This window comes from Mixophyes fleayi, chromosome 1 (genome assembly GCF_038048845.1).
Source record: "Mixophyes fleayi isolate aMixFle1 chromosome 1, aMixFle1.hap1, whole genome shotgun sequence".
In the NCBI taxonomy this organism is placed as follows: domain Eukaryota; kingdom Metazoa; phylum Chordata; class Amphibia; order Anura; family Limnodynastidae; genus Mixophyes; species Mixophyes fleayi.
The window spans coordinates 286106348-286129013 of NC_134402.1; positions in this window are offsets into that span (position 1 = coordinate 286106348).

The following is a 22666-nucleotide window of genomic DNA, read 5'->3' on the forward strand; positions in this document are numbered from 1 at the left end:
AGTTATTGTATTCCAAGCCTCGATATGGAAACTAAGAAGGAAATGAAGGAGGGTGCGTCACGGAGGAAAAGAACCAATGAGAATCTTCCGAGATCGGCGCGTCTGTATGGGAAGGACTATTTAAGGATGTATTATTTACACCTTGATAAAGACCCTCGGAATAAGGGTTGAAACGCGTTGGTTAGACTAATGAAAACCAGAGCACGATCACAGGTGACATATGTTAAGGATCTCTGATAAGTAACAACTTTCAAAGAAACCGCTATGTGAATGTGGGAGTGTATCTCTGGTACGAATTTTATCTTTACACACCATTCCATGTTGGAAGTGGTAAATTTTTATCTCTGTTGCAATACATTTTTAATGGTAATACACAAGGTTCCTCTTTGGTTTTATCCTTCATTACATGTGCTGAGTGAATACAGAGGACAGCTGATATTTTCGGAGGAGTTGCAGTGAATTTAAGCCATTTGTGTGAAGCGTATGATTCATTTCTTTTTCGTAAGCTGCTACCCTAAGGGGGTTTTTTTCCTGAAGAAATACCGCACCTTTGGAGTCTTGTTATGGACATATTACATCACTTTCTATAACATCACGTTGTATATATATGGTGATGGTAAATTTCCTGAGTAGTGTTTGACATACTGCACCATGGTATTTTATATGTTTTCTTACATGTCTTATGAGTCATATTGAAGAGTGGACAAGAATAGGACAAAAAGGCATTTTTGGCCCACGAAGGGATGCTTATGTGAATACCCATTGAGTAGAAAAAGAGAGCGCCAATGTATGTCACTTTTATTTTATGGTATGTCTGTTTGATGTGAAGGTCAGTGGGGTTCACAGTTTCATACAAGGCTGCATATCTGAGTGGAGCGCCCAGGTAGACTCCATATCATATTAAGATATGTCAGGTACCTACCATACAGAGGTAGAACTCAGCTGTGGCTGGTTTTGTCACTACCGCTATTAAACTGCAGCTTTCCCCTATATAAGAAAAGCTCCAGCACCCTTACGGCGCCAGATTATTAGGTCCTCCCTATGCTCCAGCGTTCTAGACTTCTGTGTACTGACCCTGCTTGTTGCTTTTGGCTCCCCATCTTGTATTCTCTGCGATTATTCTTTTGGATTACCCTTTGGCTCTGCATCTTCTAGTGATATTGTCCTTTGGCTTGCTGACCTTTCTTGTGGATCCTGATTTGTCACCTCGTTACTGCATGGCTCTGACCCGGACTGTCTGACTTCTCTCACCACTACTTACCTGGAAGCAGTTCTGGAGAACTCCAACCTGCACGTTCCTTGCAGCTAAATCCAAACCCCCTTGCAGGGGTCCCTGGTGAAGACCTGGGGCGTGTTATTCTCTGCGCCTCCAGACTCAGCTTCCGCCTGACATCCCTAAGCTCATCCCCATATTAAATTAATATCCCCCAATTCACCCAAACATTAAATAAATAGTCCCATTACCTGACTTTAAATTAATAGACACTACCATGACCCCACTAATAAATTTAATAACCCCCCCCCCCCACACACACACACACACACACACACAAACACTCCCCAACTTAATGACATTACTTCTAGTTCATCTTGTGTCAAAGCATTTTTAACATTTTTGTTTATGGATGAATTTATACGACTATGTTACTTTTACAATAGGTGGTTGTTAATACTCTTTGTTGTTCCTCAGCTGTTAATGTTATTTTACATAGAGACAAACAAAATTTACAAATACAGAACAAAATAGCCATTCCATGGAATTTCAAAGCAAAAGGACAACTTAATTTTTTTTTACCGGAACTTTGCACCTCTCTGAAATGGCCTGTTCCACTGCAAAATTTTACCTCAACTTTACTTAACTCCAATGTGTAGTGTCATGTTCATTCCATTCTAATAACATATGCAAATAACACATATAAGTTGATAATATACTATAATCATCTGAAGTAACTGGATCACCATCTTGTGGAGTTAGATAGGCACGCAGTAGCATCAGTCACACACAAGGTGAGTCACAGGCCAGCAGATATAATGCAACTGACCACAGCCAGTTGTATTCACAGGTGGCGGGGTCCAAAGAAAAAATTACATCTTACATCTATTACATTTTCACAACATTTTCTGTATCTATTACATCTTGCCTGGTGAGTGTCTAAAATCCAGCATTTAAAAAAACAGAGCTTCACATTGCACCCATTATTCTAGTATTACACAGGTTCACACAAGTGATGAGAGCAGAGTGTGTGTAAAACAGTGATGGGCAACCTGAAACACTGTAGGGGTGTATGGTACAGCCCTCTAACCTTCAAAAGGGCTGCACATTACCCTTATTCTAAGTAATAAATTGGATTGGCAATATTATTTCCAGGTTACTTAAAATGTTTCTAAAAGAAATATGGATGCCACATATGCGTCTGAAAGTTGCCCTGCGCGTCTATCACAATACCGTGCACTACATTGTCATAATTAACAGATCATCAATCTATTTTGTATGTTGTATATGCAAAGGGTTAGACATTCCTCATATCTTTAACTAAAACTCGCTCATTCTGTTGAACTGTACTTATTCATTGCCATGATATTATCAGGATATATATGGAAGCAATTACAAAGAAGAAAAGAACTCGGTTTCCTACATCTAGTGCTCCTCCTTCTCCTACAATGCATACAGCTTTAAAACTAATGTGGCACATCTAATTTCATCATGGAACACTTTTGCAAGAGTGGATGGAATTGTTTCATTTTTAACTGCTAGTGGACAGAATTAGACAAACACAAAATATGCTGTGTTACTTTTGTAAAACAAATTATGTCAACATAAACAAATTAAATAACTCACTAACCTTACATCACTTCCTCTTAATTTTCAGTCACATTTTTTAAATATTATCAGGATATATATGGAAGAATTTACAATGAAGAAAACAACTCGGTTTCCTACATCTAGTGCTCCTCCTTCTCCTACAATGCATATGGCTTTAAAACTAATGTGGCACATCTAATTTCATCATGGAACACTTTTGCAAGTGGATGGAATTGTTTCATTTTTAACTGCTAGTGGACAGAATCGGACAAACACAAAATATGTTTTGTTACTTTTGTAAAACAAATTATGTCAACATTAACAATTTAAATATCTCACAAACCTTACATCACTTTCTCTTAATTTTCAGTCACATTTTTTAAATAACACCCCAACCCTAAAAGTTGTTAGAATACTGTTCTGTATGTTCAGGCTCTTTGTAAATAAGAACAGATGGACACACTTGAGGAACACAACAAAATTATAATAGCATGACTTTAACTCATTCAAACAGAAGAACAGCAAGGAACATACCAAAGAAATAAAAAGTAAAAAGTTCACACTGCTTAGGAACTATTTTCCCTCTGTGCAGTATCCTTTTATATATTACTATGAATACTTTATGAGCAGTGGAATAATCTCTGTCTATTATTACATAAGCAAAATACTAGATTTCTGTGGCCTATTATCTTAAACATTGTAAGATATAACCCTCTACTATGTAGATAATAAGGGTTTTAACAGATGTATTCATAGTTACTTATTGAACTAGCTTGAAAAAATGTAAAAGTGCATCAAATGTAAATGTGAGTAGAGTTCATCCAGAGAAGAGCAAAAAAAGAATTTAGCCAAACAGTTACTTCACAGTGATAAACAAAAAAAATCATAGCCCAATAAATGGCAATCAGATTAATTTCTTGGTTTAAGCCTCCCTATGTTGCTTGACATGCAATAATTATTGCTAGAGGAGCAATTTATTGTAAAAAGACACCCAGTCAATTTTAAGTGATCTCGTTTTGCTCATTTGAAGTATTTGTGACATATTATCCTGTCAGAAAGCTTATTATGTAATTGTATTATAGCTTCATATAATTATACTTTATATTTAATTAATCAGTGGAATCCTGTTAATGATTGGAGAGATGTTACAGTGTGGTTAATATGTGCCTCATATATAGCTATTGGCTAAAGGAATATTGAGGAATATGCAACTGGACCAGCCTGTAGTATGACTGTATCATTGAATCACTTTGCACTGACAAATGAGCAGAAACTATTTCCTTCTGCACTCAGTTCCTTAATAACAAAATTATATTAATGAATTACTTAATTTAATAATAGAGTATGTTTGGATATTTTACTTTCAAAACTTTCAATGTATACAACATAAGCGAAACAAAACTTAGATATGTGATCACACAGATGTTTTTGCATACATATTTAGAAATGGATGGAAATACTCATCTGAAGGTTACTCCAAAGCCCCCAGTGGTACTAAAAACCCGACGGAAAACCAATAACCAAGCCTTAAAATAATTCATACATATGAATTTAAAAATTATCAAAAGTACATGAATAATGCTAAAATAAATTTTAAAGACAAAGTGCTAATCCAAGCAGGAGGGCTGATTGGGCTATTATAAGGGATTCAGTGGTTGAAGTGGAAATGACCGTATGGAAATTAGAAGTGGTGACATGTGAAAAGTAAGGGAATGGCATTTAATAGTTTCACAATGAAGGCAGTAAAGAAAGTGGTGATATGGCATACTCCTGTATACCAGCCCACTTCGACCCCTCAATGGAATCATACCTTAACTAAACATCTTCTGCTTCTGCCAGATTAAAAAAACTAAGCTCCCTCTCCCAGTGCCATAACTGGATATTTTAAAGCCCTGGGCAAGAGAGAATTCTGTCACCACCCATTCTCTCCCAGTCGTGGTTGTTGGTGGGAATAGATACTGCCAGGAAAGCGTAGCCATCCTATAGTAGGGGCATGCCAAACCCTCTAAAAGTTTAAAAGTTTAAGACCATTCTCCAACCCTATCCTGGTTAGTGTTTACATTTACTAAATAAGCCTCCTTCCTCCTATCCAGCCTCAAAATTAAATTAATAACATTCTCATTTAATAAAAATGCTCATATCCCCCACCAGCCCCAATATCAAATTAAAAACCTACAAATTTACCCCACATTTAATTGAGAATATAATTGCTAATAAATACATCACTACCTTTTGATTATTGAATTATTTTTTTACAATTATATTTAATTATTAACTAATTATGTTTTATAGTATTTATGTAACATATATTTAAGTACCTCAAAGAAAATCTCCTTTCTCTCCAACCCCCAGCCCCCTCAACCCCCCCTTGATCTCTCTAGCACCCTCCTCCTCCCTCTTCTCCCCAGTTCCCAGTCACAACTGTTTACTCCATCCACGTCCCCCCATTCTCTCCAGCCGCCCCGGCACTCATTTTGTCAAGTCACTTCTCCCACCTCTGCTCTCCAGTCACTTCTCCAACCCATTCTCTCTAGTCCTTTCTCAAGCGCTGTTCTCCCAGCCACTCACCCTTTATTCTCTGCAGCTACATCTCTCCCCCACATTGTTTTATGCAGCCACTTCCCCCCTTGTTCTCTACAGCCACCTCTCTCCCCGTTCCCTGCAGCCAAATCTCTCCCCCGTTCATTGCAGCCATCCCCCCACTTATGCTCTTAAGCTTCCCCCCCAGTTCTCTGCAGCACCCCACAGTTCGCTCTAGCCACTTCCCCCATTCTCTGCAGCCCCTTCTTCCCCCCCATTTTCTGTAGGTCTCTCACCCCATTTTCTCTGAAATATTCTAATTACATTTTCTTCTTTTTTCTTCTTGCCCGCTTCTTTGCTACTGCTTCTTCTTTCTTCTTTGTCTTCTAACTGACCTTGCTTTTCTCCTTTGCATTGACAGCACTGTGATGTCATGCAGCCCTCAGGAGCCAAGCAGATGCTGAAATACGGTTCTGCGTTTTGCCACAAACGCATTATATATGCCTGGGGCATCTGGGACAAAAATCAGACAGGCATTGAGCCCCATCAGGCTTACGCCCTGGGCGATTGCACCAGCCCTTTCTTGTCCTAGTAGCATTGTGCAGCACAATATTGAAGTCTTAAGCACTGAGTGGATGATTATTCCTAAAATGCACTCATGTAATCAAAATACTAAGGGCTTATTTAGTGTTGAATGTAAATATGTGACTTTGGCACACATGCAAAAGTGCACTTTCATATAACATAGTAACATAGTTGATGAGGTTGAAAAAAGACACCAGTCCATCAAGTTCAACCTATTTTGGATCTCCTGCGATCCTGCACTTATATTTGAAATTGATCCAGAGTAAGCAACCGCCAATCTGTTTCAATTGTGAAAATCCCCCCAGACCCAATATTGCAGGGCTATTTTTACTCTATATCCACTACTATCCTTCATTTTAATTAATGATCGTATCTCTGGATACACTTTTCTGCTAAAAATTTGTCTAATCCTTTCTAAAACATATCTATTAAATCTGCCATCACAACCTTCTCTGACAGTGAATTCCATATCTTGACTGCCCTTACTGTAAATAACCTCTTCCTTTGCTGGTTTTGAAATTTTGTCTCCTCTAACCTTAGGGGCTGACCGTGTGTCCTGTGTATAGCCCTTGGAGTAAAAAGTTCCCATGAAAGTTCTCTGTATTGACCCTTAATGTATTTGTACATAGTAATCATATCTCCTCTTAGACACCTCTTTTCTAAAGTAAACATGCCTAAACTAGCTAACCTTTTCTTGTAACTTGATAACTCCATGCCCTTTATTAATTTTGTCGCCCTTCTCTGAACCCTTTCTAGTTCCAAATTATCTTTTTTATAGAATGGTACCCAGAACTGTACTGCATATTCAAGATTAGGTCTTACCAACGATTTATACAGTGTCAAAATTACACTGTCTTCCCTTGCATCCATGCCCCTTTTTATGCATGCCAATATTTTATTTGCCCTTGCAGCTGCTGCTTGATATTGAGCATTAATGTTAAGTCTACTGTCTACGAGCACTCCCAAATCCTTTTTCATTATAGATTCTCCTAAATTAATTCCATTTAATTTATAGATTGATCACCAAGGTAATTAATAAATATATTAAAAAGGAGTGGCCCCAGCACGGAACCTTGAGGTACTCCACTCAAAACTTTTGACCAGTTAGAAAATGTTCCGTTTATCACAACTCTCTGTTCCCTATTCTCTAACCAGTTGTTGATCCAAGTACGAATGTTGTTTCCTAGGCCCAGTTCCCTTATTTTGTAAACCAACCTCTTGTGTGGCACTGTATCAAAGGCATTTGCAAAATCTAAGTAGACCACATCTACTGAGCTGCCCTGGTCTAAGTTCCCACTAACTTCCTTGTAGAAACTAATTAGATTAGTTTGACATGACCTATCCCTCACAAATCCCGCTAATAATCTTATTGCGCATAAAGTAATTCTGAATACAATCCTTTAATATACCTTCTAGTAGTTTTGCAACTATTGATGTCAGGCCTACAGGTCTATAATTCCCTGGTTGTGATCTCGTCCCCTTTTAAAACAACGGTACCACATCTGCTATTCGCAAATCCCTTGGTACTGAGCCTGATGAGATTGAATCTATGAAAATAAGGAATAGCGGTCTTGCTATTTCTGAATTTAGCTCCATAAGAACCCATGGGTGTATGCCACCTGGACCAGGACCTTTATTTATCTTAATATTTTTTTAGTCGCCTTTGGACTTCTTGCTCTGTCAACCAAATATTAATTAATGGTACAGTTTCATTTCCATTTTTATGTATTATTCCTACCATTTGTTCCTCTTTAGTGAATACTGAAGAAAAGAAAGTGTTTAATACCTCTGCTTTTTCCTTAGTATTATTTATCATTTCACCCATCTCACTTCTTAGGGGTCCTATATTATCTTTTTTAATCCTTTTGCCATTTATATACTTAAAACATTTTTTGGGGTTTGTCTTACTTTCTTTTGCAACTTGTTTTTCATTTTCTAATTTGGCCAATCTAATTTCCTTTTTGCATGTTTTATTACATTCCTTGTACCTACGAAAGGACTCCTAAGACCCTTCACACTTAAACAATTTAAATGCACGCTTCTTTCTTTACATTTCTTCCCTTACCTTTTTATTTAGCCACATTGGTTTAGACTTTATTCTTTTACATTTATTTCCCATAGGAATGAACTTATATGTGTATGTTTACAACAACATTTTAAAGACAGCCCACTTTTCTTCCGTATTTTTTCCTTCAAAAACTTTGTCCCAGTCTATGCACTTTATACACTCCTTAGCATATTAAAATTTGCCTTTCTAAGTTTAAAATCCTAGTTGATCCCTTACACTGTTGCTTCTGGAAACTAATTTCAAATTAGATCATAGTATGATCACTGTTTCCCAAGTGTTCCCTTACTTCAATATTTGATATCACATCTACATTATTTGTTATTACTAGGTCCAGTATAGTCCGGTTCCTAGTTGGTTCCTCTACTAATTAGGGACATGTAATGGTCTTTTAGCGTGCTCAGAAACTTATTTCACCTAGCTGTACCGCAGGTCTCAGTACTCCAATCAATGTCTGGATAATTAAAATCCCCCTAATTAAAATTTGACCTAGTTGTGTAGCCTTTTCAATTTGCTGAAGTTGGAATTCCTCAATCATACTAATATCTGGCAGTTTATAGCATATCCCTATCAGCAGCTTCTCTGAACTTTTTTTTACTTGCTTGCCCCTCCTCCCCTAAGCCTAGTTTAAAATCTCCTCTAAATTCTAACAATCCTCTCTCCTAGCACAACAGCCCCCTCCTTATTCAGGTGCAAACCATCTCGACAATAAAGATGGCAACTGACCGAGAAATCAGCCCAGTACTCTAAGAATCCAAAACCCTCCTTCCTACACCAATCTTTTAGCCATTTACTAACCTCCCTAATCACCCCCTGGACTAGCGTGTGACACAGGTAGTATTTCCGGATGTCCTTGCCTTAAATTTGAGACCTATGTCCCTCAAATCATTCTTTAGGACACCCCTTCTTCCTTTAACTCGGTCATTGGTGCCAACATGCACCAAAACCGCCGGGTCATTCCCAGCCCCTCCCAACAATCTGCCCACCCGATCCGCAATATAACGAGCCTGAGCACCAGGAAGACAATACACTGTTTGGCATGCACGGTCCCGGAAACAGGTTGCCCTATCTTCCTTCCTAATAATTGAATCCCCTAACACCACAATCTGCCTGCATCCCTGAGTAACATTGGTCCCCTCTATGCTGGAGAGACCATTCACCTGGTTGCTAGAGGAAGCAATCTCACCCAACTCTACCAATTCTGAACTGCCTTCCACAGTATCTTCATTCAATCTGCTGGGATTGCTTAGCTCAGAACTGGCCGGCCTCTTCCTCCCTCTGCTACTCCTAGTAACTGTTACCCAGCTGCCTACCTGTGCATCCTCCTCTGTCTCTGCTCCACCCTGCTCAGCTAATACATCAACAGTGAGCAGTAAACTCTGCACCAGGTTGGCAATCTCTCTCAATATTGCAATGGTCTGCTTTAGATCAATTACCTGGACTTCCAAAGAGACCAATTGCTCACATTTCTCACAGAGGTATAAACCTTGAAACAATTGCTCCAAGTGTGCATACATATGACAAGATATGCATTGAGTGAGATCATCAAGTCTGCTATAACTCTTCTTATTATGACTAACCTAACTTCTTATAGCCTACAGTGAGCTCGAGAGTACTAACCTTTGCTAGCCATTTACTAGATTAAATCCCTTCCTGGATTCAACTCTTTACTGGATCTAACTCCACACTTTAAACAAACAGCAGTGGAAATCACAAGCTCAATGAAATAGCTTACCACCACCTGTTAAATAGAGTTTGCACTAGCCAGCTGTATCAACTAATGCAATTAAACCACATCCACTAGCTCTAGCAGAAAATAATTAAAAAAAGGATACTTAATAAACACACAGAAACACAAATCACCTTCAATAAACACTCAGGATAATTCCCCAATCTATATCATTCTCTCAACACAGCGCAGCAATCCTTACTGGATCTAACTCCACACTTTAAACAAACAGCACTTGAAATCAAACAGCAGTGGAAATCACAAGCTCCACAAGCTTTATCTGTAAGATAAAATTGGACGCGTCTTTAAAGTGGGTGTTTGACTTGCATCTTCAGGCCCTTACTGTACTGAATTGAGATGTGAACGCACTTGATCTTCTCCAAGCACAAGGGGCTGCAAGTATAAGATATGCTCAATTTATGGGTATAAGTTGTGCCCAAGAAACATATTTTATGCAATATTACATGGATCAAATGGAATTATGTCTAAATGTAAGTCAAGCTGTATGTGAGCAAGTGCAAATTCCATTTAATTCAAATGTGCAAGAGCACAGAAGAAATTATGTAGCCCCTGTAGCCCCTGTCAGTTAACACAGATATTTTAAAAGACTGCACCTCTGATTCTCTGAGCTGCAAAAATGCTAATGCTTAATAATGTGTAAACACAAGTACATACCCAAATTACACATTTTAATAGATTGCGTGACATTTTTCAGGATTGTGACCAGCATCTGGCAGGGCTGCTTGGGCTGGGGTGCAAGAGGGCAGGGGGTCAGAGGGGTGTTTTCCCCCCTGGCTAGTCCCATGGTGGGCTATCTTGAGCTGGGTCCTCATTATCAGCATTCTTTATTTATTTATATAGCGCCATTAATTCTGCAGCACTGTACAAAGAACTCAATCACATCAGTCCCTGCTCCAATAGAGTTTACAGTCTATATTCCAAAACACACACACAGCCAGACTAGCGTCAATGTGGTAGCAGCCAATTAGCCTACCAGTATGTTTTTTGATTGTGGGAGGAAACTGGAGCACCCGGAGGCAACCCACGCAAACACGAGGAGAACATACAAACTCCACACAGATAAGGCCATGGTTGAAATTTAAGTCATGACCCTAGCACTTAGAGCCAGAAGTGACCTTTAAAATGTACCTAATAGGCTGATAAGCCGAGTCTCGCCCACCGGGTTAAAATTTGCCAGCTAGCGCCGGATTTTATGATCCATGATAGAAATTTACATGTTGGCATAAGTAAATTTAACTTCAAAGCATAAGGTAATATGTGTGTATTATCTGCGCATTCTTCATCATATGTCTAAATGTGTATAGCCAATTATAGCCTTAGAGAGTAATCAACCAATAATTTTAAAGCATGCTTACTATCAATTTTGGACTACCCTATTAATCAATGACTTTGAATATATATATATATATATATATATATATATATATATATATATATTTATGTTACACACAAAAATAAAGTACAAAGCAGAGCCAGAATTCGAAATCTGACCCACTCTTCCCATCAGAAGGAGCATTTTGCTGTATTGTAATAAAAATCTACAAAAAAAATAAATAGAAAGCACTCTAGATTCCCATATAGCTAAAAAAAACTTATACAAAAGACAGAGTACACATTGACACAAGCTGCCATGTAATAAACTCAGAATATGTATTAAACACAATAAAATGTATTTATTTTTTTCTTTCTTAGCACAAAGTAGAATTAAAACTGTGAAAAAGGATGAATGTCTAAGAAGGAATTGGCTTCCAAGTAGACCAAGAGGGTGTTTTAAATGTGGTAGATCTGTCTGACTAACTTGTAATTATATTGTTAATAAAAGGGACTCCATTATCGCTTATATAAATAAGACAGTATTTCAAAGTTTAAAGTTCTTATTAGTTATGTGTAAGTTTTATGCTATGAACGAACTGCTTAGGGCAGTCAAGGTTAACATGTGTCACATAATTAATTTATTAGGTGAAGGATAATCATTGGATGGAGTAAATGAAGAAAATGTGTTCCCATTCTTTGTATGCTTTGAAAAAGTTCAGTGTGAATGAAACGCGTCAGTGATATTTATTAGAGGTGGCAAGTAGGAGCCTTTATCTTGAGTGAGAAAGAGGTGTGTTGTATACTTTATTTTCCAACCTGTAAAGCGGAACGCTGCTTACCCTATGTTGAAAGGGTTACTGCGTTGTTTGGAGGAGACGTGTCTTGGAGGAGAAGTGAAGCAAGAGACTAGGAGAAGAAATCTGGTGGCCACCTGGGTATGTAATTGCAACAGAGAGGATGGATCTGTAAAGACTGTTTCAAATTACTATCCCAGGATCTGGGTAAACTGAAAACTCTTCCTACATGTAATGTGTCTTGTACCATTTACAGATTTGTTTCAGTGTCTATCAAGACTCTTGTTATATGCCGGGACTGTCAGCCCTAATGGAGAATTATGTGCATTGAGAGGTTCTATGTTTACTTTCATGGAAAGCTAACTATGTGCTGACGGATTCTTGACACGTATAGCTCTTAAACTATTAGCACTGGAGAGGAACTGTTTTTTTGATTGCTCCCTTTGTCTACTTTATGTTTGTTTGTTTTTATACCACTTGATCATGTGTTTTGATTAGAGATTATTATCCGGATGTTAACTTTTATTGTGTTTAATAAATATTTTGACTTTATTACAATGCAGCTTGTGTTCATGTGTACTTCACCTTTTGTATAAGATTTTTCAGCTATATGGTAATTTAGAGCGCTGTCTATTTCTTTTGCTTTTTGGATATTATTTTTGAGGGGTTGTAGCAACCCCTTTAAACCTATTTACTATTATTATTATTTTTGAGACCTGTTTTGCTGATTTTTGTTGGTTCATTATTAGCCTTGAACCGCTGCACCTGAGTTATTACGTGGCCTACTGTCTTGTAATAGGTCCATCTTGATGTGCTAAATAGTGCTTGAAGTGGTGCGATATGTGTTGACATGATACAACGGCACTTCTGCTCCCCACTCCATTTGAATTTGTCTACATGTGCTAGAAGCTTGTGGGCATAACAATAACAGACACCACAGTAGGTAAGTAATCGGGTCTTATGAGTGAAGTTTGGAAGAGGCATCTTCCTAACCTTTTTGGGAGTTTCAGGCTCCTCTAGTGATGTCAGCGGCATAACTGTCCGGCACTGCAAAACAGGGCTACAAACAGCACACTAGGAAAGAGGAGGTGGCCACTCCAAACTGCAGAAAGCACCACTCCTCGCATAGAGGAAGTGGGGCAGGACTCCAATGTCCGATTTGAGCTACTGCGCATGCCCAGACCTCCGAAACCGGACTTTGGATTTTCGCTCCGCACTTATTTTTCAGACTTCATAGGGACAAGTCGCAACTTAGAGAGCTGCATGCCCACAATAATGTAAGTCCCTCAAAAGCATTTAATAGGTCACTGGAGGCTCCCCTAATATAAGAGGACAGTCTGTGCAAAAAACATAAGCTCCTGCATGGCTGTGCAATATATATTAGAACCTGCCCGTATCATCTATAAGAGTGCATCTGCATATCAGCTTATCTACATACAAGTGTGTGCTACATATAGTTTTTATTGCCTGATTGCTGCAATTGTTGTTACTGCTGAATACTGCTGTACTACAAGCAAATATGAGTAACTGCATTCATCTTTTGTTAGCATCCTTAAATAAACAGCAACCTGTTTAAGAACAGGTTTATCAACTTTAGCAACATCAGAAGCTATACCAGGGCCGGACTGGCCATCTGGCACTTCTGGCATTTGCCAGAAGGGCCGATGACAGTGTGGGCCGGTCCGGTACCCTGTGCTCCGATCATGTGAGTATTTGTATACTCACATGATCGCGGTGCCGCAGCTCCCCGCCCTCACTCAAATTTTTTTTCTTTTTTCTTTTTAAGGCTTTTCTTTTTTCTATTTGCAAAGCGAGGGGCGGGCGTATACTCACATGATCGCAGCGGCAGCGTCCACCCCCCCTTTGTTTGCACTGAATGTCGGGCATGACGTCATCATGTCACGCCCATCATTCAGTGAGGAGCGGCGCTCAGAAGAAAGGAGAGAAAAGAGGAGAAATACAGAGGTAAGTAAAAGAGAGTAGAAGAGAGGCACAGGGGGATGAAGAAGGGGGAATAAAAGGCACAGGGGCATGAAAAAGGGGGGATAAAAGGCACAGGGGGATGAAAAAGGGGGGATAAAAGGCACAGGGGAATGATAAAGGGGGGATAAAAGGCACGGGAATGAAAAAGGGGGGGATAAAAAGCACAGGGGAATGAAAAAGAGGGAATAAAAGGCACAGGGGAATGAAAAAAGGGGGATAAAAGGCATAGGGGAATGAAGAAGAGGGGGCATAAAAGGCACATGGGGATGAAAAAGGGGGGATGAAGAAGGGGAGGTGATGAAGAAAGGGGGGGAGATAAAAGGCACAGGAGGATCAAGAGTGGCAATAGCAGCATGGCAGAATTTAATGAAGGGGTAAAAGTAGCATGGAGGGTGCAGTGCGATCATAAGGGGGTACAGTTTGGTGGTGATGAAGGGGCACAGTAATGTGGCAATGTAGTGGGTGTGAGGTAGATGGTGGCTAATTAATGGGTGCTATTTTTTTGGGGGGGTAATGGTGGGACAATGTAATAGTGGGGACTATTAATTTAAGATGGGGTGGTTTGGGGGGTATTGAATGTGGGGGTGAGTTTGGGGAGAATGAGGTCTATTTATTAAATGTGACTATGAATTTATTGGCAGTGATGGTTGCAGGAAATGGGTATATTTATGAAATGTAAGTACTATTAATTTATTGCTGGGGCTGTTTGCAGGGAGGGAAATAGGTTTATTTATTAAATGTGAATACTATTATTTTGATGTTAGGGCTGTGGTGAGGCCTAATTTTAAAATGTCGGTGCTATATTGATTTAACAGCGGTGCTGCTTGGAGTTTTCTAAATTTCATGTACCCATTTTTTTTTCCAAATAGGGCCCCCAATATTCCAGGACCCAGACAAGCAGCAACTGATCTAAAGACACCAGCAGCCACAAGTCAGGTAGGAGAGAGCAGGACAGTCTGCCAACTGTCCTGAATTTGGTGGGTGACTGTCCTGCTTAGTCAGGATTTGGTCTGCCTGCAAGGACAGTTAGGAGGTATGTCCTGCTTCACATTGTACTGCTTGTGAAGGCAGAACTGTGTGCATCTAACAGTAGTGCTCACAGCATTGCCTGTGTATTTGTTGAAAATGCATCTAGTAACCATATTACATATAGGAGCCCCCCTGTCTTAAGTGCCTAGGGCCCTCCCCCCCCCCCCCGAACCTTAATCCAGCTCTGGTTAGCAGGAGGAATCTGATGGTTGCTCCCAGTCCCCGGACAGGACACAGCCTGCAGAGCACGCCGAGGAGCTCTAAATCTCATGAGATTTATTAATCTTGTGAGACTCAGAGCTTCCCTGCTCACTCTACAGGAAGTTCCCATCCTTATGGATGTCAGAAGCATAGATAAGTACAGTGGACTAGGGTGTTGTAATGTGTCTCTGGGGTGGCGTGATGTGGGTGGGGAGGGCCTGATAAATGTAATGTTTTATTATAATGTATATATCAATGCCCCATGTCGACCACGCCTCCAACATAATGTGGCCATGTCCTTGGCGCCATAGCCGCTGCGCACCGTCACCAACAGAGGTGGGCCTGTATGTCAAATGCCAGGGCTGATTTTTAGTCCCAGTCGGGCCCTGGCTATAACCAACAGATTATGGGCCCAGCACCATGTGTTAAATGTTTAAAACGCAAAGAACGATAACAGAAGTGCAAGAGAATAAAGGAAAGCTTTTATTTTGAAGAATAGTCCTTTACTCACTACACAAAGAAAAAATGCACAGCATAGGCACCAGTATGAACTTTGCAAAATTACAAGGTTCTGAAAATCATGCAACGTGAAAATTTGCAATGCAATTGATGTGAGAAAAGTTGTGAAAAGTCATAGTAGATTCAGGCGCCAGTCCAAATGATGATGAAATGAATAGAGCCATGGGCACCATTGGCTTAGGTGTAGAACAGCACGTGTATTCTATCATTAATGATAAAGATTCAGCAAATGAGATGTGGTACAGCACGGTGGCTTAGTGGTTAGCACTTCTGCCTCACTGCACTGGGGTCATGAGTTCAATTCCCGACCATGGCCTTATCTGTGCGGAGTTTGTATGTTCTCCCCGTGTTTGTGTGGGTTTCCTCCGGGTGCTCCGGTTTACTCCCACACTCCAAAAACATGCTAGTAGGTTAATTGGCTGCTATCAAATTGACCCTAGTCTCTCTCTGTGTGTGTGTGTGTGTGTGTGTGTGTGTGTGTGTGTATGTGTGTGTGTATATTAGGGAATTTAGACTGTAAGCTCCAATGGGGCAGGGACTGATGTGAATGAGTTCTCTGTACAGCGCTGCGGAATTAGTGGCGCTATATAAATAAATTATGATGATGATGATGATGATGACTGCTCTGGAAAATGCGTATGAGATCAAAGGTCTGATGAGAAGGATAAACTTGAGTCGTACACTGTACGGGACTAAATTGAGTTCTTGTGAGAGCATGGAAGAGTACATAGACAAAATGCTGTCGATATCCCAGCAATTGGCATCTGTGGGAGCACAGGTGAACGACGAGGAAGTCGCAATATCAATGCTGCAGATTCTCACACCAGAGTACTATTTCCTTGTACTAGCTCTGGAGTCCAACGATACCAAGCTAATGACAGAAATTGCGAGAGCTAAGCTGCTGCATTTCAAACAGAGAATTCCTATTGAGACAAATACTGAGAGTACCACTCTACTCACAAAAGGTGCAAAGTCCAAGAAGCCCAAGTAAAAATGCTTCTTATGTCATAAGATGAGGCACAAGGCATCTGAATACAGATTTCAAGTGGTGCGCAACAGAAGAATTGTGAAAAACCTAATGAGCCAGCATTGAATGTAGCAGATAGTCATAAGAAAGACTGCTGGTATATGGACTCGGGGGCCACAAGACATTTCAGCTGCAATCAGGAATGGTTCAGTTTTTTGAAACCATGTGATCCAGTTACATTAAAAGGAATCGGTGGAGAAGTTCTTACTGCAACAAAAGTTGGAACAAAAGTTGGGACTATCACAGTCTGCCTGATTATAAAATGTGAAACCATCATCACAAATATCCAAGACGTTTTGTATGTACCAGATTTGGGAACCAACCTTATCAATATAAGCATCCTTGAGAGAAAAGGTTATAAGGTAAAATTCGGAGTGGGCAAATGTGTGGTTAAAAACCAGAAAGGTACTGTAATTGTAACAGCAACCCGGTGTAACCAGTTTTATGTTCTAGACACCGAAGAATGTCATGCGATTGCGGCTTCAGATAACAGTAAATCAATGGAGTAGTGGCATAGGAGATTGGGTCATCTGGGATATGACAAAGTCCAGAAGATCGCTGATGGAATGGTGACAGGCATCACTGTGAGCAGTTCAAAAAGACAAACATGTGAGAGCTGCATAAAGTGTAAGCAAACTTGTGGCCTCTTACTCAAGTCAGCAACTAGAGCTGAAGCACCCCTAGCTCTAGTTCATACTGATGTGTGTGGTCCAATGGAGATGAAATCAGTCAGTGGATACATATATTGTCTGACACTCATTGATGACGCAACTATGATGACACATGTCTACTTCATAAGAGCTAAGAGTGAAGTCGTAGGAAAAAATGCAGAGTAAAAGAGCCTTGTAGAGACTCAGACAGGTCTGAAACTAAAAGTCTTGAGATCCGACAATGGTAGAGAATATGACAACGGGACTTTAGCAGAATTCTTAAGAAAATATGGCATACAGCACCAATTAACAATTGCCTACACATCGGACCAGAACAAACCGGTGTGAGTGAACAAACTAACAGAACAATTGTTGAGAAAGTACTGACTATGTTGAATGATGCCGGTCTGAAGAAAAGTTTTTGGGCGGAAGCAGTGTCCACTGCAGGCTACCTTAAATACCGAGCTCCCACCGTAGCTGTTAAAGGTAAAATGCCACTGGAGGCATGGTCCAGTAAAAAGCAGAGTGTCAACCATCTCCTTGTATTTGACTGTAAGGCGTATGCACATATTCCTAAAGAAAAGCGATGTAAGTTAGATACCAAGTCAGTGGAGTGTATTATGCTCAGGTGCTGCCAACAGAGTAAATGATACAGACTGTGGGACATTTACAACAAACGCCTTATCAAATCCAGAGATGTGGTGTTTCACAAAAACATGTCACCTAGTGGAGTAGTGGAACAGCAACCACAAGAAAAGTCTGTGACACTGGATGTTCAGGCAGCAGAAAACATGTCTGAGACTGCAAATGTAATTGCGGATACCAACTGGAAAACAGAAGTTCTACGAGGAGTAACAAATGTATTCCCCCTAGCAGATATAGCGAGGAGTTTGCTAATGTAGCTTTTTGTGAACCACAAAACATTGAAGAGGCAAAGTCAAGCTATGACTGGGAACAATGGAAAACGGCCATTTATACAGTGTTGATAGCTCTGGATGACAATCATACATAGACTGTAGTTGACAGTTGTGAATGCGAACGGTACCATTGCACGCTATAAAGCCCACCTTGTTGCCCAGGACTACACACAACAGTCCGGGATCGATTAGGGAGAGATCTTCTTGCCTGTTCCCAGAATCAGCACCCTGAGGTTAGTGATTGCCATCTCCACTATCCATGATTTGTTGTTGTATCAGCTTGACTTTGACTCTGCATTCTTGAATGGAGAATTGTTAGAGGAGAATTTCATGGAGCCACCTGAACATTACAATGAGGGTGTCTATCAAGAAGGTAAAGTTTATCTTCGAAAGAAGTCACTTTATTGACTTAATGGTCGATGTTGGTACATAGAACTTGATGCTGTACTGCTAGACATGGACTTTAATAGGTCAGAAACTGATAATTGTCTGTATCAAAAAACTATAGAGGAAAAGATGTTATTTGTAGTTATGTATGTAGATGATCTGAAACTAGGAGGCCAAGAGAGACACATCATCAGTACCAAACACCTGTTGAAACAGAAGTTAAAATTAAGGGATCTAGGGCCTGCAATCAAGCTGTTAGGCATGAGGATCCTGCAAAATTTGAATGATGGAACTGTTACAGTTAATCAACAGACATACATTGAAAATATACTTACCAAGTATGAGATGTTTGACGCAAAACCAGCTAATACACCTGTGGATAAAAGCTTAAAAATGACAAAGGAAATGTCACCAACAAGCAGTGAAGAGATAGAGGAAATGAGCAAAATCCCTTACAGAAATGCTATTGAAAGCTTAATGTTTGCAAGTATTGGGACTCGTCGCAACATCACACACACAGTGAGTCGTGTGAGCCAATTTGCTATCAACCCAGTAAGGCAACACTGGATCACAGTCAAAAGAACCCTTAGATACTTGAAAGGTACTAGTTCTTTAAAGTTAAGATTTACTAAAACCAAGAATTCAACTTTAGAGACTTTCTGTGATGCCGATTGAGGATCTGATGAGAATGATAGTCATTCCTACACAGAGTACCTGTTTGTCTTAGCAGGCGCAGCCGTCAGCTGGTCAAGCAGAAAACAGCCAACTGTTGCCCTATCCACCACTAAGGTGGAGTACATGGCACTCATAGAAACTGCAAAAGAAGCCTTATGGATAAAGGAGACTTTATGTGAAATCGGTCTTCTTAATCAAAGTAAGTCCATCAAAATTGAGTGTGAGAACTGTGAAGCAATTGATTTATCTTCAAGTACAAAGCACAATGGATGGTCCAAACATATTGCCATAAGACACCACTTCATCCGAGAGTTAGTGGAGAAGAAGTTTGTCAGTGTGAGTTATATAGCCAGTGAGGACAATCCTGCTGACATGTTAACGAAGGGATGTTAATATATTTCACCATATGCTTATTTTGTTTTCACTTAACCCTTGAATTATTTTACCAGGAAAAGTGACTTTATTGAAATACTTGATAGAGTAAGTAGAAATGTTCTTTTTCTTTGTAAAATGAGACGTTAATAAGCGATTGGGAGTGTTAGTATTAAGGAGCCCTTTGCTCTGTCTCCTTTTTCGGGTCTCCATGACAAAACCTGCTTTCCTCGGTGGTCTAGGAAGAAACACGAAGTAGGGCAGGACTCCAATGCGTTACTGCGCATGTCCAGACCTCCGAAACCAGATGTTTGGCTTTTCGCGCTGCACTTACTTTCCAAACTTGATAGGGACAAGTCGCAGCTTAGAGAACTGCGTGCCCACAATAATATGCCCCCAAATGCATTTAATAGGTCACGGGAGGCTCCCCAAATATAAGAGGAGAGTCTGTGCCCACATATAAGTTCCTGCACGGCTGTGCAGTATACATTAGAACCTGCCTGCATCATCTATAAGAGTGCATCTGCATACCAGCACATCTACATACAAATGTGTGCTGCATGTAATCTGTATTGCCTGATTGCTGCAACTGTTGTTACTGCTTAATACTGCTGTACTACAAGCAACTGTGAGTAACTGCATTCATCTGTTGTTAGCATTTTTAAATAAACAGTAACCTGTTTAAGTTACAAAAGCATTATGGCTTGACATCCACATTAACACTGCTGAACACCTTTAGTAACATCAGAAGGTATAACCAACAATAACCACACAACACACCACGAGCCAATGACTTAAAAGTAAGTGGACATCATGGATTCCACATATTTAACTTGCTATATATTAAAACACTTTTTCTTACTGCGATCTTTGCTCCCACATTTTCATATTCACAACTAGAGGCAGATAATAAATCATGAATGATCATACATTTGCACCCAGACGTAATCTTTCAAATCAATTACCACATTGAACACTCTATTCATTGGTACTTTATACAACCACTGCTAGATACTGTGATAGATACTGTGTAATGTATTTTTGTGTCATATTTTTTAACACTACCTACAACCAATCATTCTATATTTGGCTACTACAGCTAACACTTTTCCAAAGATATAACATACTTGCCAACTTTTTAAATCTGTACTTCAGGGAGAGTACAGATCATGTGACAGAGAGTAGGAGGGGGCGTGACAACGTCAATACATCACTATAGCCCCACCCCTAACAGAAAATACAAAAATTCACAATATTGAATAGTGGGGGCGGGGCTTAATGATACGGTTAAGCCCTGCAACCGCTATTCAATGCAGTGAATTTCTGCATTTTACATGGTCCAGGAGGCTTGCCTACTCTTCCGGGAGACTGGGAGTATTCCCCGAAATTCGGGAGCCTTCTGTAAATTCCGGGAGAGTAGGCAAGTATGAGATATAATAACAATTATTTTAATTTAATTTAGTAAATTTAAAAGCATTTGCAAGTTATTATACACATTAAATAAAAATATTAAGTATAACCTTGACTATTTTAATATATTTGATATTATACTATCCACTTTCAATTTTCATACCAGCACTTCTAAATTCCCACTTTGACCACTGGTGCCAACGCATGCACACAATAACAAAAATAGAGCATTTGCATTTTGCACCCGCATTTTCTGCATTCATAATGGCCATTTCTGAGTTTTAGTAAATCAACCCCTTGTTAATTATGCAACAAAATTATTTGAAATTATGCAAGAAAATTATATCGTCTTAAATCAATGATAAATGTTTTGCTACAGTTCAAAATATTAAAATGTTGCAATGTATGAAATAAATTATAAGACATTTTAGTATATAGTTCAAACCCTTTGAAAAATGTTTTCTAATAAGATATATTTTTGTATCCTAAAATGATACTTGACATGTTTTCTCTTAATTTTATTTTTGGTAAATACATAATTTCTGTTAATCTCTTAATAATTTACTGTACATACTGTATCATATTACAGTGATTAATGTATAAATTATTTTAATAAAATAAGGATAACATTAGTGACAAGTAATAAACCTTTGTAACAGAATTTCCAAGCAGCAGAGATGTATTTACATTACTAAATGCCAAGCAATTACACCTCACTCCAAGTATATTAGTCAACCACTGTGCAGTAGTGAGAATATAAAACAAACATCTCAGCATTTATTCAGAAACCTGTTATATGCTCTTAATCAGCTTCAAAACAGAATATCTTAAATAGTACATTACATTTAACATAGAGACAAAAGGAACCCAATAGAAGGAGTGAAATAAGGAATAGGTGCAATGTTATTATAAAGTACAAAAGCTTCATAGAGAGCTACAATACTCAAACATCATCCCGCTTTCTCTTATGACAAGGCAATATTTACTTCAATTGGGCAATTGAGAACTTAATTACAAATGTTTAAGCGAAAAATAAACTGATGTTTTTTATATATTTGTATAAAACAGGGTTCTAAAATATAGCATGGTCAAAAAATTGGTTGAGCTGAGTTAAAGATAAGTCATTCCATGCAGATAAAGACATACAGTATGTATTATGCATGGTACAAATGAAACATATGTCCTGTAACTATAACAATGGATCAGATATTAACTTGTATAATCCCGACTATATATAGGACTACGATTACTAATGGGAGGGTTTCAGCCTCTTAACTGGTTAACCACAAGATAAAAGGCTGAAAACCACAGTTTTATAAACCAATACTTTACAAATCGCCATCCCGATTTTTAACATTTTTAAAAAGAGTTATATTTATTAAGCTGCTGTTTGACAAACCCCCAGGAAAAGCACCAGGAAAACAGCCGAAAAAATAGGTGGTTTTAAGAGGCGAGATTGCTCAAGCTGCATGCTGTTTGTGATATATTGTCAATCAGAACAAAAAAGGAAGCACCATTCACACATACGTTATGGGGGCAATCATTATGTATTGATTAAAGGGCAAAATAGTTTCTAATTAACTTATGGAGAAAATTTCATTTTTCATTATACAATAATAAGGAAAACTATTTGTCACGAGTCACGGCGGGCTCATTGTTTTCAGT